Here is a 12,620-nt window from a genome sequence, read left to right on the forward strand (position 1 = left end):
AGGCGTGATAGTGGGTGCCTGTAATCCCAGCTACTTGGGAGGATGAGGTGGGAGAATCGCTTGAACCCAGGAGGCGGAGGTTGCAGGGAGCAGAGATTATGCCACTGCACTCTCCAGCCTGGGCGACAAGAACCAGACTCCATCTCAAAAAAAAAAAAAAAAAAAGTAGCAAAAAAATCAAACATAGAAGCATATAGAATAAAAACATACCTCAGGTCACATACCTCTTTTCAGAGGTAACCCTTTCAAACACTCTGGATTATATACCTTCAGATCTGTTGAGATGCACATGTACATAGTTAGCATATACAGTACCTATGAGATGCCAGGCACATAGTTTTGTTTTTGTTGTGTTTTTTAACCTAAATGGTATCATACTATATATACCTCTCTGCAACTAGTTTTCTTCACTTAACATTAGACTTAATATTAGTGGGCATTTAAGTATTTTTAGTGTAGGGAGCTGACTTTGGATAAGGAAGAAAGGAGAGGAAATATTAAAAGCACTCAAAATCCTATCAAACTATAAAGTTAAAATAAGATCAAATTTTAGCCTCAATTTTTAATCCATATACATAAAGCTTCAGAATCTATCTTCTACTTAAAAATAAGTTCCTATGCAATTTGACTGAACTTAAAAAGAACACATAACAAGCTGTTCAGAGAACTGTTCACTCTTCAAGCTCGGTAGTAGTAATTTAAGGGTATCTAAGTTTACGTACTTCTACTTGCTTTTTATCCATTCCTCACAGATCATATATGGGTCACACACCCCTTTTACTACCCATATGCCCATCCTGCCACCTATAAGACATAAAGTTCCATAGCCAGAGATATGGGACTGGTGAAATGAAGATGGCTTATGATGAGACCTGCTACCTTCTTAAAATTGCAACCACTGCACCTTTTCTGGAAGCCAGATCAAGTTTCAAGTAGGTATTTCAAACCTCTGTAACTCAGGTATCTGTAAAAAGCTGTGAGGAATCATGTTCAGCATGTATCTAGATACAAAAAGCAATGTATGCACAAATATACTCATTAATGCGTTACTTCTAATTTGAATGCCTAGTGAAAAAAAGGAGTTAAGGTAAACAAATCTATGCCCCAGAATTCACTGTCACATGGCAGTGAATTAAAAATTGTATTTCTGAATGGAAACTACAGAAGTGGGAAAAATGTTCAAGATGGAGAGCCAAATAAACAAACACAGGATACAAAATTATGTTAGAATTATATAAAACAAATCCATGCCACAACCTTATTCAAAAGGTGGGGGGGGAAAAGATGAAAAAAATACACAAAAATGTGGACCCAAGCCCGTTTTAAGTAGGATGAAATTTCTGTCTATAGTCATTTTTGTAGGATTCAGAGAACATTTAATAATCAACCATAGAGTAAGAGCCAGAGGGATAGGTATTATTTCCAAAAAACCAAAACTTTCTATTAATAAGAGTAGTTCAAGAATGAAACAAACTTGTTTGGAGAATGAGTACCCATATTAAAGCAGGAACAGGATGCTACTGAGGACGGTAGAGTAGTGAAAAGAGCATGGGCCTGGGTTCAGACAGACCTAGCTTCTTATCTAGCTTTCCCACTTTTGGGAACTTGCTTATCCTCATTGACCCTAAGTTTCCTGAACTGTGAAGGTAGGAATAACAATACCTCAAATACAATATCATATATGAGGATTCACAGAGGCAATGTGTAAAATGTATGGTGCTTGGCATGAAATAATGAAAGTAACAGTGGATGTTGTAATGGTGGCGATGCTTATTTAAGCATCAGGATAAGTTTGACTTGATAACCTTAAAATTTCCTTCCAAATAAGAGTCCATTAGAAAGCCAGTAGTTAATCTATAAAAACTTTCAAGTATTAAATAGTTCAGGCTTGAAATAATGATATAAAGAGCGTAGAAGTTCCAAGGACCCTTTCTTATCTAGATGAACAGCAGTTTTATCATCAGCAACCAAAATTAATACAACTACATAGAAGATCAATATGTAGGCATATCTATAGCTACAGTCACAATTCAATTGAGTAAAAATACATATTCTTTTATTAACATAAAGCACTAAAACAAACAAGAGCACTTATAGCATTTTAATGCACATTCATTCAACAAACATTTATTGAGTACCTTTGGTATACCAGGCACTGTATAAAGTATTGATCATCAGCAGTAGCACAAATATTCTGTAATATCAAGGAAACTTCATTTGAGGAAGTTTTACTTTTCCTAAATCAGTGATTCCATTCAACATGTATTCTGTAAAGTGCCCACTCTACAGAAGAAGGCATCATGCTGTAGTAGAAAGAACAAGTGCTCTGGGTCAGACACATCACAGTGTGAATCCCATTGCCTCCATGTTTATACTCCTATGTTCCCCCTATAGAGCTGGAAGCTGAACAAATGAAAGCTGAACAAATGCTGTGTCTAATTTTTAATTCTAACACAACAGTTTTAGGCTGACCTAGAATTGTAGTTTAAGTAACATTATTATGCAAATGTCCAAGTTCTAAGTAAAACTGATTTTAGGCAGAGTAACTTATAATAGCAATCATTCACACATTAGCACCAGCAACTTTGTCCTTGTTACACCTCATTCAGAAAAGCTTTCTTCTTTTTTCTTAAATTTTAATTATTAACATTATTTTTTTGAGACAGGGTCTTACTCTGTTACCCAGGTTGGCAGGCTATCACAGCTCACTGGGCTCAAGCAATCCTCCCACCTCGCACCTTCTGAATAGCTAGCACTACAGGCATATGCCACCATGACTGGCTAATTTTTGTATATTTTTTGTAGAGATGAGGTCTTGCTATGTTGCCCAGGCTGGTCTCGAATTCCTGGGCTCAAGCAATCCTCCCACCTCAGTCTCCCAAAGTGCTGGGATTACAGGTATAAGCCACTGTGCCCAGCCCAGAAAGGCTTTAAAAAGGATTAATACACCAAAAAGAGGCAGAGGCATAGGGGGCAGGGGAGGAGGGACCTAAATTCCTGTGAGACTTTTAGCTTATCTCTTGAAGATAATTTTTTCATTAAAAATTTTTGAGGCCAGGCACAGTGGCTCACACCTGTAATCCCAGCACTTCGGGAGGTCGAGGCGGGTGGATCACGAGGTCAGGAAATCGAGACCATCCTGGCTAACACAGTGAAACTCCGTCTCTACTAAAGGCATGAAAAATTAGTCAGGCGTGGTGGCAGGTGCCTGTAGTCCCAGCTACTCGGGAGGCTGAGGCAGGAGAATGGCGGGAACCCGGGAGGCGGAGCTTGTCAATCTAGTCTTATTTGATAAATGTGTTCCCTAAGTTATATTGTGTAAGCTATTTCAGTAAATTTCTCACTGACATAGTAAGATTTCAGAAATATTTTTCCTCAGTGCTAGATCTGTTAAATTGGAAATAACAGTTTTACTAAAGTTTCTCTTACTCCAGCCTTGGTAAATGATAATTTAAGGGTCTATAAACAAGCATATTCAATGAATAAAGAAGTAACTTAAAGGAATTTTAAAGTGTTTCTGTGAGGCAAATAATCACCCTTTAAATTGTGTCATAGACTTGCAGCACCAATGAGGCATTTGAAGAAGATTTGCTTAGTCTCAGTGAAAGTCTAGAGAGCCTAGCATCACAGTCCCAATTCAGCACCCCAATCTCTGACTGACTTACAATTACCTCTGGATCTCAAGGAAGATTTATGTATGTTTCCTTTTACCTATTTCTATGTCTTATAGGTCGAATGTATGTATGCATATGGATTTGAGGATTACAGAGTATTTTAAAAGTCTAAAATGTAATGAAAGGATTCTTACATTTTAACATCAGAATATCAGAATGTATTGAATACTCATAATGTTCCTAACACTGGATAAAGCATTGAAATGGAGGGTGGAGAAGGATGGTGTACAATAGAGATAAAACTGTATATGAGGAATTAAATTTGAAACCAAGAAACAATTTGAGGAGTTTAATAAACTATATTGAGGCCGGGTGCGGTGGCTCATACCTGTAATCCCAGCACTTTGGGAGGCTGAGGTGGGTGGATCACCTGAGGTCAGGAGTTCAAGACCAGCCTGGCCAACATGGTGAAACCCCGTCTTTACAAAAATACAAAAATCAGCTGGGCATGATAGCTGATGCCAGGAATCCCAGCTACTCGGGGGGTGCTGAGGCAGGAGAATCACTTGAACCTGGGAGGCAGAGGTTGCAGTGAGCTGAGATTGAGCCACTGCACTCCAGCCTGGGCAACAGAGCAAGACTCCATCTCAAAAATAAAAATAAAAATAACTATACTGAATAAAGTTCAGCAAGGGTTTAGAAGAAAAGCATTAATTATACCAAAATAGTAGGCTTTAGGAAGGATGCAGGATTTGAGTAAAGCCTTGATGAATGAGTAGGATAAACTGAAAGCAAGGGTGAGGCATTTCAAGTATTTATATAGATGTGTATGTAAATAGTTGAGGAGGGTACACAGCAGCTTGGCTGGATGTGTAATGGGAGGGAAGGTATATTTGCTTTACTGGACTGGTAGATGAAGGTTATCAAAGTAGAGTAAATGACAACTGTAATATAATAATAATGTGAATAGCTAACATTTATTATTTCTTACTATATGTCAGGCTCTATTCCAGGCAGATGTATAGGGAGATGTATATATCTCTCACACATACATTACATATATACACATATGGATATATGCAATATATATGTGTGCATATCTCACACACATATTGCATATATACACGTATGTATATATATATGTATGTGTGTATATGTGCATATATGTGTATGTATGCATATATAGGTATCATTTTGTGTATGTATGCATATGTAAGAATCATTTTAGCATTTAATCCTCATAACAAACCCCACAAAGTAGATGCTGCTATAAGACACATTTCCAAGATTAAACAACAGAGGCATACAGTGTTATATAACCTTTGTAATATCACAAAGAGAGGACCTCATGGGATTAGAACACAGGCAATGACTCTAGAGCCCAAGATCATGACCTTAAAGATTTTGCCATCTATAAAACTAACATCACATTGGCAAAATTCTTTCCTAGAATACCATCTTGCAGGGTATAGGGTCCAATCTCTATTACATTCTCTTGGTTTCTCCTTGAAACTTCCAGGAATAACCACGGTTGTAGAGGCTCCCAAAGATAAGAGATTTTATTTCAATGCATTTAAGTGACAAATATGATCAAGTTTAGAAAATTTAATTCACTATCTTCACTAGTGGCTGTGCATTAGACTCCAAATTCAGTACTTAGTACAGGAAGTTCTGCAATTATAACTGGGTTATATCCTAAAACTTTATTTTTAATTTATTTGAAACTTGAAACACGCATTCCCATAGAAACAATAATATAAATGGTGGCTTAGTTTTATACCCACATCTTAAAGACATAATGGAGCTGTATATTAAGCCTAACAGTGCAGTAGTATTACTTGTATCATTAGCACTGACAAGAGATCCAAGGAGCAGTGTGATATAGCAATGCCTACTGTACTGAAGCCTCAAAGACGGGGACAAGGCTTAATGGCCTTTGTGTTCCTTGTGCCTAGCACACTCTTCCCACATAGTTGACACTTAATACGTGCTTGTCAAGTGAAGGAAATAAAAAAGAACCCAGAGAGCATATACTGTTTGTTTGAATACAAACTCTACCAGTAGGTTTAGCTATGCGGGAACTTCTTTATTTCTTTAAGCCTATTTTCTCATCTATAAAATTGGGATAATCATACTTCTCACAGGACTCTTACATAAATTAGAGATGACAAATGTTTCTTTGCCTTTTCAATCCAAGCACAGGACAATTTTTAAAAAATTAATGTCATAATTATAGTTTATAGAATTTTATGAAATGATCAAGTTCAACCCACTGCTTTACAGATCAAAAAGCAAACTGAGGCCCTAAGAGATTAAGTGGTATGTTCAAAGTCACATTTAGTTTTAGTGGTTGTCAGGATTAAGACCTTGGTCTCCTCAATCCTGGTCTAGGGCTCTTCATACTACTCTAACTGCAGCCTACACATATAGCATCACCTGGCTGGCTGTTTTCTCCTCTAAAACAATTATGTTTTGCTGAAATACAGTAGTTGTTCAAATTTGCAAGGGTTGTTTGCATCTACACAAAATGGCCTCAGATCAGACTGTTATGCTTTTGGAGATTGTGCTTTGTTGGCTGGTTAGTATTTTTCTGTCTCTTTACTTGCAAGCCAACAACTGTCACTTCCTAAAGGTGTGCTGATCTCCTGTGGCCCACCATTTCAATCTCTTCTTGGCTGTGAAATTAGACAAAAACTCATTGAAAATTGAATCTACATATCCATTCATCCTAAAGAGGGAGCACAGCATCTTCTGAAGACCTAGAGAAATGCTCATAAGATGTAAAGTTTTAATTCCTGAATTTTGTTGACAGGCGATCAAATTTCCTTCCTCTTTTGCATCAGGCCAAAGCACTGGATAGCTGAGGTTGCCAACCATATAACTTACAAATAAGTGAGATGTTCCTGTAGTTCAGTTGAATTATAGTTCTAAGAAATGAACTTATCCACACAGAAAGCAGAAGGAACACAGTGGCTTCTGGAATATTCCCCGCTACCTCCAGAAGTAGAGGAGGAAAAGTACATTTTAATCCATTCATGCTAAAGAGGCAGCACAGCATCTTCTGACCACCAGAGGGCACTGTGTAAACAGTAGGCTCTTTCAGCCAAATGTGCTTCACCAGGAAATCCCTTATTGCCCATAGCATTCGAATTCTTACGGTTCGTTTTGTAGGACTACTTTTTTTTTTTTTTTTTTTTTTTTTTGAGACGGAGTCTGGCTCTGTCGCTCAGGCTGGAGTGCGGTGGCCGGATCTCAGCTCACTGCAAGCTCCGCCTTCCAGGTTTAAGCCATTCTCCTGCCTCCGCCTCCCAAGTAGCTGGGACTACAGGCGCCCGCCTCGTCGCCCGGCTAGTTTTTTGTATTCTTTAGTAGAGACGGGGTTTCACCGTATTAGCCAGGATGGTCTCGATCTCCTGACCTTGTGATCCGCCCGTCTCGGCCTCCCAAAGTGCTGGGATTACAGGCTTGAGCCACCGCGCCCGGCCGTTTTGTAGGACTTCTATTTGAATGTACTAATTCTGTGGAATCAGATTTTGTCTGGAACTCACTTAAAAATGCCCCTCCCCCATATTCTGTCTCAGCTGCCACCACTATGTACCAATCACCTAGACTACTTGGGAGCTGCCTAGAACCTCTCCCTCATAATCAACCATTAAGTGTTGCCAATTTTCCCATTAAATATTTCTCAAATCTGCCCATTTACTCCATCCCTATCTTTCCTGTTCTCGTAAGGCCTCTATTATCACTCCTGAGTTATTAAAATAGGCTCCTCAACCAGTCCCTCAAATCCTTCACTCTCAGGTAATTTTTTCCTTCCAAGAGCAATGCCGTTTTGAAGATGATTCATGAAGAAGAAAAATCATATCACACTATTCTACCATGGTTCCCCTCACATATCCTCAGGCTAAAGTATAAAATCATTATTGAGGCATACAAAGCCCCCCATGCCCGCACACCCATCTAGTCTTATATGTTTAGCTAGTACCTGCTTCCAAACTTCATGTTCAAGCAACATAAAACTGCTTGTCACCACCTTCACCCTCCTCCACACACACCCAGCATACTTCATGAATTTCTTACCTCCCCTCCAGTTTTACTCATACCGATAGGTTCTTTGGGTCTGAACCTCCCACGTATCATTTAAAAATCAGTTTATCACCTCCCGTAGAAAGCCTTTGTAACACCTTCCTCTCCCACTATTTTAGGTTTTGATCTCATTGTGTATTATTTCTTTATTTTGCACTTTTTACACTGTATTTTAATAATCAGAACAGCTACATAAAGTAGGCATTAAAGCACAAACTAACCAGACTGCCTGGGTTCAAATTCTGGCTCTGCCACTTATTGTGTGACCTTGAGTAGGCTGCTTAGTCAATTTGTGCTTCACTTCTGTCATCTAAGAAGGGATGGTAATCCTTTCTACCTCTTAAGAGTTATTGTTAAGTAGTATCTCTCATGGAGTAAATGCTAAATAAGAATTGGTTATAATTATGTGTTGGTCTCCCCCACGAGATTGTGAACAACTTTGAGACAAGGACTTTGGCTTTTTCATTTCTCTGGAATATTAAGTATTCAGTAAATGTTACTGAACGAATAACTGGTGAGGCAGCTCTAGATGGGAGGGATTACCCAGTTTCCTTCTTTGAGCAGATTCTATACATTTTTTTTTCTTGAGACGAAGTCTCACTCTGTCGCCTAGGCTGGAGTGCAGTGGTGCAATCTCAGTTCACTGCAAGCTCCGCTTCCCGGGTTCACACCATTCTCCTGCCTCAGCCTCCCAAGCAGCTGGGACTACAGGCACCCGCCACCATGACCACACCTGGCTAATTTTTTTCTGTATTTTTAGTAGAGACAGGAGTTTCACCATGCTGGCCAGGTTGGTCTCGATCTCCTGACCCTGTGATCCGCCTGTCTCAGCCTCCCAAAGTGCTGGGATTATAGGCGTGAGCCACCACGCCCAGCCAGATCCTACACATTTTTTTAAAAATTGTATTGTTTCCAATTTTGTGACGCCAGTTTTAATTCAAACCAAAATCCTGAAAACATCACAATCATATAATTAAACTTCAACAAAATGAAACCAATAAAAAGTATAATAAAATGTATGTTCATTCTAAGAAACTTAACTCTATTTTTAAGCCTTAAGATTCCCCCTCATCCCAAATAACCTAATACCCCAAAAGCCTTGCCATTTCACACATGCTGTTCCTTTCCTTAGAACCTTTTCAATGTCTAGCTCACCCTGTTTGGGAAGTTTTTTTTCTTTTCTTTTCTTTTTTTTTTTTTTTGAGACAGGGTCTGGCTCTGTCATCCAGGCTGGAGTGCAATGGGGCAATTTCAGCTCACTGCAACCTCCGCCTCCCAGGCCCAAGCGTTCCTCCCACCTCAGTCTCTCGAATAGCTGGGAGTTAGCACCACGCCCAGCTAACTTTTGTGTTGTTTGTAGAGACAGGGTTTCGCCATGTTGGCCACGCTGGTCTCAAACTCCTGAGATCAAACAATCCGCCTGCCTAGGCCTCCCAAGGTGCTGGGATTACAGGGGACAGTCATTGTGCCTGGCCTCTTTGGGAAGTTTTTTCTGATCTTAGGGTGAGGCAGATGCCTCTCTTCTGTGCTGCCAAAACAGCCTATACATACAACTATATGGTACCAATAATGTATCATCCAAACTGTGATGCTCTATTACCACACTTAAGGCAGGTATTGCAATTATCTGGCTCCCCTGCTTTACTGTAAGCTCCTTGACACCAGGGCAGTATCTCATTCATTACTAAATGTCTGACATTTAGTTGATATTTGATGAGTTTTTGAATGAATACATGTTTAAACACATAAGTTTTATTTTGCTTATCAATTTTTTTGTTTATTTCAATCATGGCAACTTTTATACAGTGGTTGAAAATTTACAAAGCATTTTCCCATATATTAATACAACTGATCTCACAACCACCCTGAGATAGGTATTTTTATTATCCTCATTTTGTAAATGAAACAGGTTCAGTGGTTGACTTCCCCGAAACTGCTTATCTTCTAAGTAGAAGCTGAGACTCTTGATTCAAAGCCCTAAGTTTCAGTTTGTGTAAACCAGACAACACTCTTCTAAATATGACTATTAGCTGAAGTGCCCCTTTGGAACATTCTAAGCCTCCCTGAGTCACCTTTTTCACGAATCTAAAAGCTCTCATCGTTCTCTCACTGCCCCATCTTGCAGGAAGAAGGTCCTGTCCCTTCCGTAAATCCCCTTCCATCTGCTAACTCCCCACTGTCCACCAGAGCATGCCTCTTCTAATACTTCAAAGTGGGGATGGAGCTCTTCAGTTATCTCTAAAAAGGACTGCATGCATCTCATATAGACAAAAGAAAATCTGGTTAATAATTCTTTAATCTTCACATTTTATTTTGAAAACATTTTAAATTCAAAGACAGAGTAGTATAAAAACCACCCATGTCCCCAACAGCCTCAAATAACCGATGTTGTAATTAACTTTCTATGTACTATTTTGGGGCTCTGTTTTTAGATCATCATCAACTTCTTCACAGTTCATTCTTTTTTTTTTTTTTTTTTTTGAGGCGGAGTCTTGCTCTGTCGCCCGGGCTGGAGCGCAGTTGCCGGATCTCAGCTCACTGCAAGCTCCGCCTCCCGGGTTTACGCCATTCTCCTGCCTCAGCCTCCCAAGTAGCTGGGACTACAGGCGCCGCCACCTCGCCCGGCTAGTTTTTTTTTTTTTTGTATTTTTAGTAGAGACGGGGTTTCACCATGTTAGCCAGGATGGTCTCGATCTCCTGACCTCGTGATCCGCCCGTCTCGGCCTCCCAAAGTGCTGGGATTACAGGCTTGAGCCACCGCACCCGGCCTCTTCACAGTTCATTCTTAAATACATATCTAAGGAGTCCCTGCCGCTTCCTCCCCAATATCAGTCTCTTCCATGCCACATCTGAAAACAGCAGTCATTGACCCTTCTTTCTTCTAATTTCCTTTCCAGCATGCAATCTTTGGTGCTGATCAAGAGGAACCCCATCGTATATCAGCATAGGGATATACTGGCAATGGTCTTCATGGCAAGTATACCTACTCCTTCCTAATTATAAATTATGAAACTATAAAGCTGAGGGTTTGCTTTTGTTTTGATGTGTTTAGCTGCTGTAAATCAATCCATCAGAGGCTGGGCAACACCATTAACATAAACATAGTATGAAAAATAGCCCACCATGATACGGTAAATATTTAATAAGGACAAACCTAAAATAGCAGCCCAGTTACTTAATCAAATAATTTTAAATCAGCCCAATGCAAAACACTCCCCTTTCCTTTACTTGGCAATTCTTACCAACCTGAGTAATGTGAATAGAGAACATGAGTCCATGAATCACCACAGGCCATCCCCAGGCAGAGTGAGGCACACACAGCAGAACAGCTGTAATCAGGTTTTAAACAAGGAATTGACTGTACACAGTGATTATCTCTGGGGAGTGGGAGTCAAAATGACTTTCATTTTTGTATTTTATGTACTTCAATACAGGCTGAATTTTTACAAAGAGCATGGATTTTATAATAAAAAATTACTTACATTTTGAGAAAAAAGACATGAATAACCCTTAATTTGGTTCACATAAGAATATGCGAAAAAACAATTTCACTATTTTAGCATGAGATACTAGCACGGAAGAAAATGTCAGGAGAAAACATTCTGTAGAGACCAAAGTGACCTCTCAAGAAGATGTTTCTCAAATATATCTCAATTTTTTGGGAAGACAACAGATTGCAGCTTATTAACAAAAATCTACGGGAATTTTTCTGCATTTCTGTACCAACAGTTTTCCTCCCCTTTGCACCAGAAAGTGAAGAGCAAAGGCTTAGTGCTTTTCCTGGCTAAAGGGCAAGTCTGAAAGCAGGTACTTCTTTTCTCCTGCACATTAGAAAGGGAAATGATGCTACAAATAAAACAAGATACTCTTAAAAAGGTCCATGAACTATATCTTCCCCAGAACCTGGCAAAAGAGAATGAGGAAGCAGTACAAAAATTTAGAAGTGTTAAAGTGAGATCAAAGCACAAGGTCAAGAGCAAGTGGCTGTGACTGTGCTCATGCCCTGCTAAGGCCCTGGTTAAATATGGTTTCTCTTTTCTCTGACAATGATACACCAGTCCTTTCCCCACAAAAAAACCAAAAAAGTAGGCCATCATATTAGGAGTGAGAAGAATAGAAAGGCTTCAGGAAAGACTGCTCAACCCGAGTTATTCAATACCATGAAAATGTGGTATTAATGGAGAAAGCCTGCTCATAAAATGAATGTAAGAGGTTAACTGAAGGCTCTACTGTAGACGTTGTGTTTACTAACCTTTGTAAAAGCATTTCACCTCCACTATGCTTCAGTTTCCTGGTTTTTGTTATTGTTGTTGTTTGTTTTTTGGAGAGGGAGTCTCACTCTTGTTGCCCAGGCTGGAGTGCAGTGGCGCGATCTCCGCTCACTGCAACCTCCGCCTCCCCGGTTCAAGCGATTCTGCTGCATCCGCCTTCTCAGTAGCTGGGATTACAGGCACCTGCCACCACGCCAGGCTAAATTTTGTACTTTTAGGAGAAATGGGGTTTCACCATGTTGGCCAGGCTGGTCTTGAACTCCTGACCTTGGGTGATCCACCCGCCTCAGCATTTGGGATTACAGGCGTGCGCCACTGCGCCAGGCCCAGTTTCCTGTTTCTTTAAGAGGAGTAAGCCCCTTTGTAGCTCCCAAAGTCATCCAGTTATTATTGAGACTTTATTAGATATCCAGCAAGTGATTCAAAAGCAAAGTTTTGAGGTTCTGAGCAAATGATGGCCAGCCATCATTCAAGCCTCATCTTTTTGTACTCAATTTTCCCCGTTTCTCCACATCATATCTATTTGCAGTGATAAAAGTTCATGGAATCTAATTTCTCCGTTTCAAAGAAGACTGTGGTTGCTCTGTAAATTACGAGAACTGCATCCTTCACCAAATCTGCTTCAGAGTGCCTCCAACTTCAACTCAAG

General features: G+C 39.7%; 1 protein-coding gene across 3 annotated transcripts in view; it reads right to left on the reverse strand.

Annotated features, from left to right (window-relative positions):
• ZBTB1 (zinc finger and BTB domain containing 1) overlaps positions 1–12,620 on the reverse strand; it is a 27,899-nt gene that overhangs the window by 13,882 nt on the left and 1,397 nt on the right. The window contains exon 1 of one of the 3 annotated variants that reach the window (XM_023232195.2): positions 11,953–12,115. The exons of the other annotated variants lie outside the window; for them this stretch is intronic. The gene's annotated coding sequence lies outside the window, so the exon portion shown is untranslated. Of the gene's footprint in view, positions 1–11,952; positions 12,116–12,620 lie in introns of those variants that run through there. 3 annotated transcript variants of the gene reach the window in all.

This window comes from Piliocolobus tephrosceles, chromosome 6, assembly GCF_002776525.5.
Source record: "Piliocolobus tephrosceles isolate RC106 chromosome 6, ASM277652v3, whole genome shotgun sequence".
Taxonomy (NCBI): domain Eukaryota; kingdom Metazoa; phylum Chordata; class Mammalia; order Primates; family Cercopithecidae; genus Piliocolobus; species Piliocolobus tephrosceles.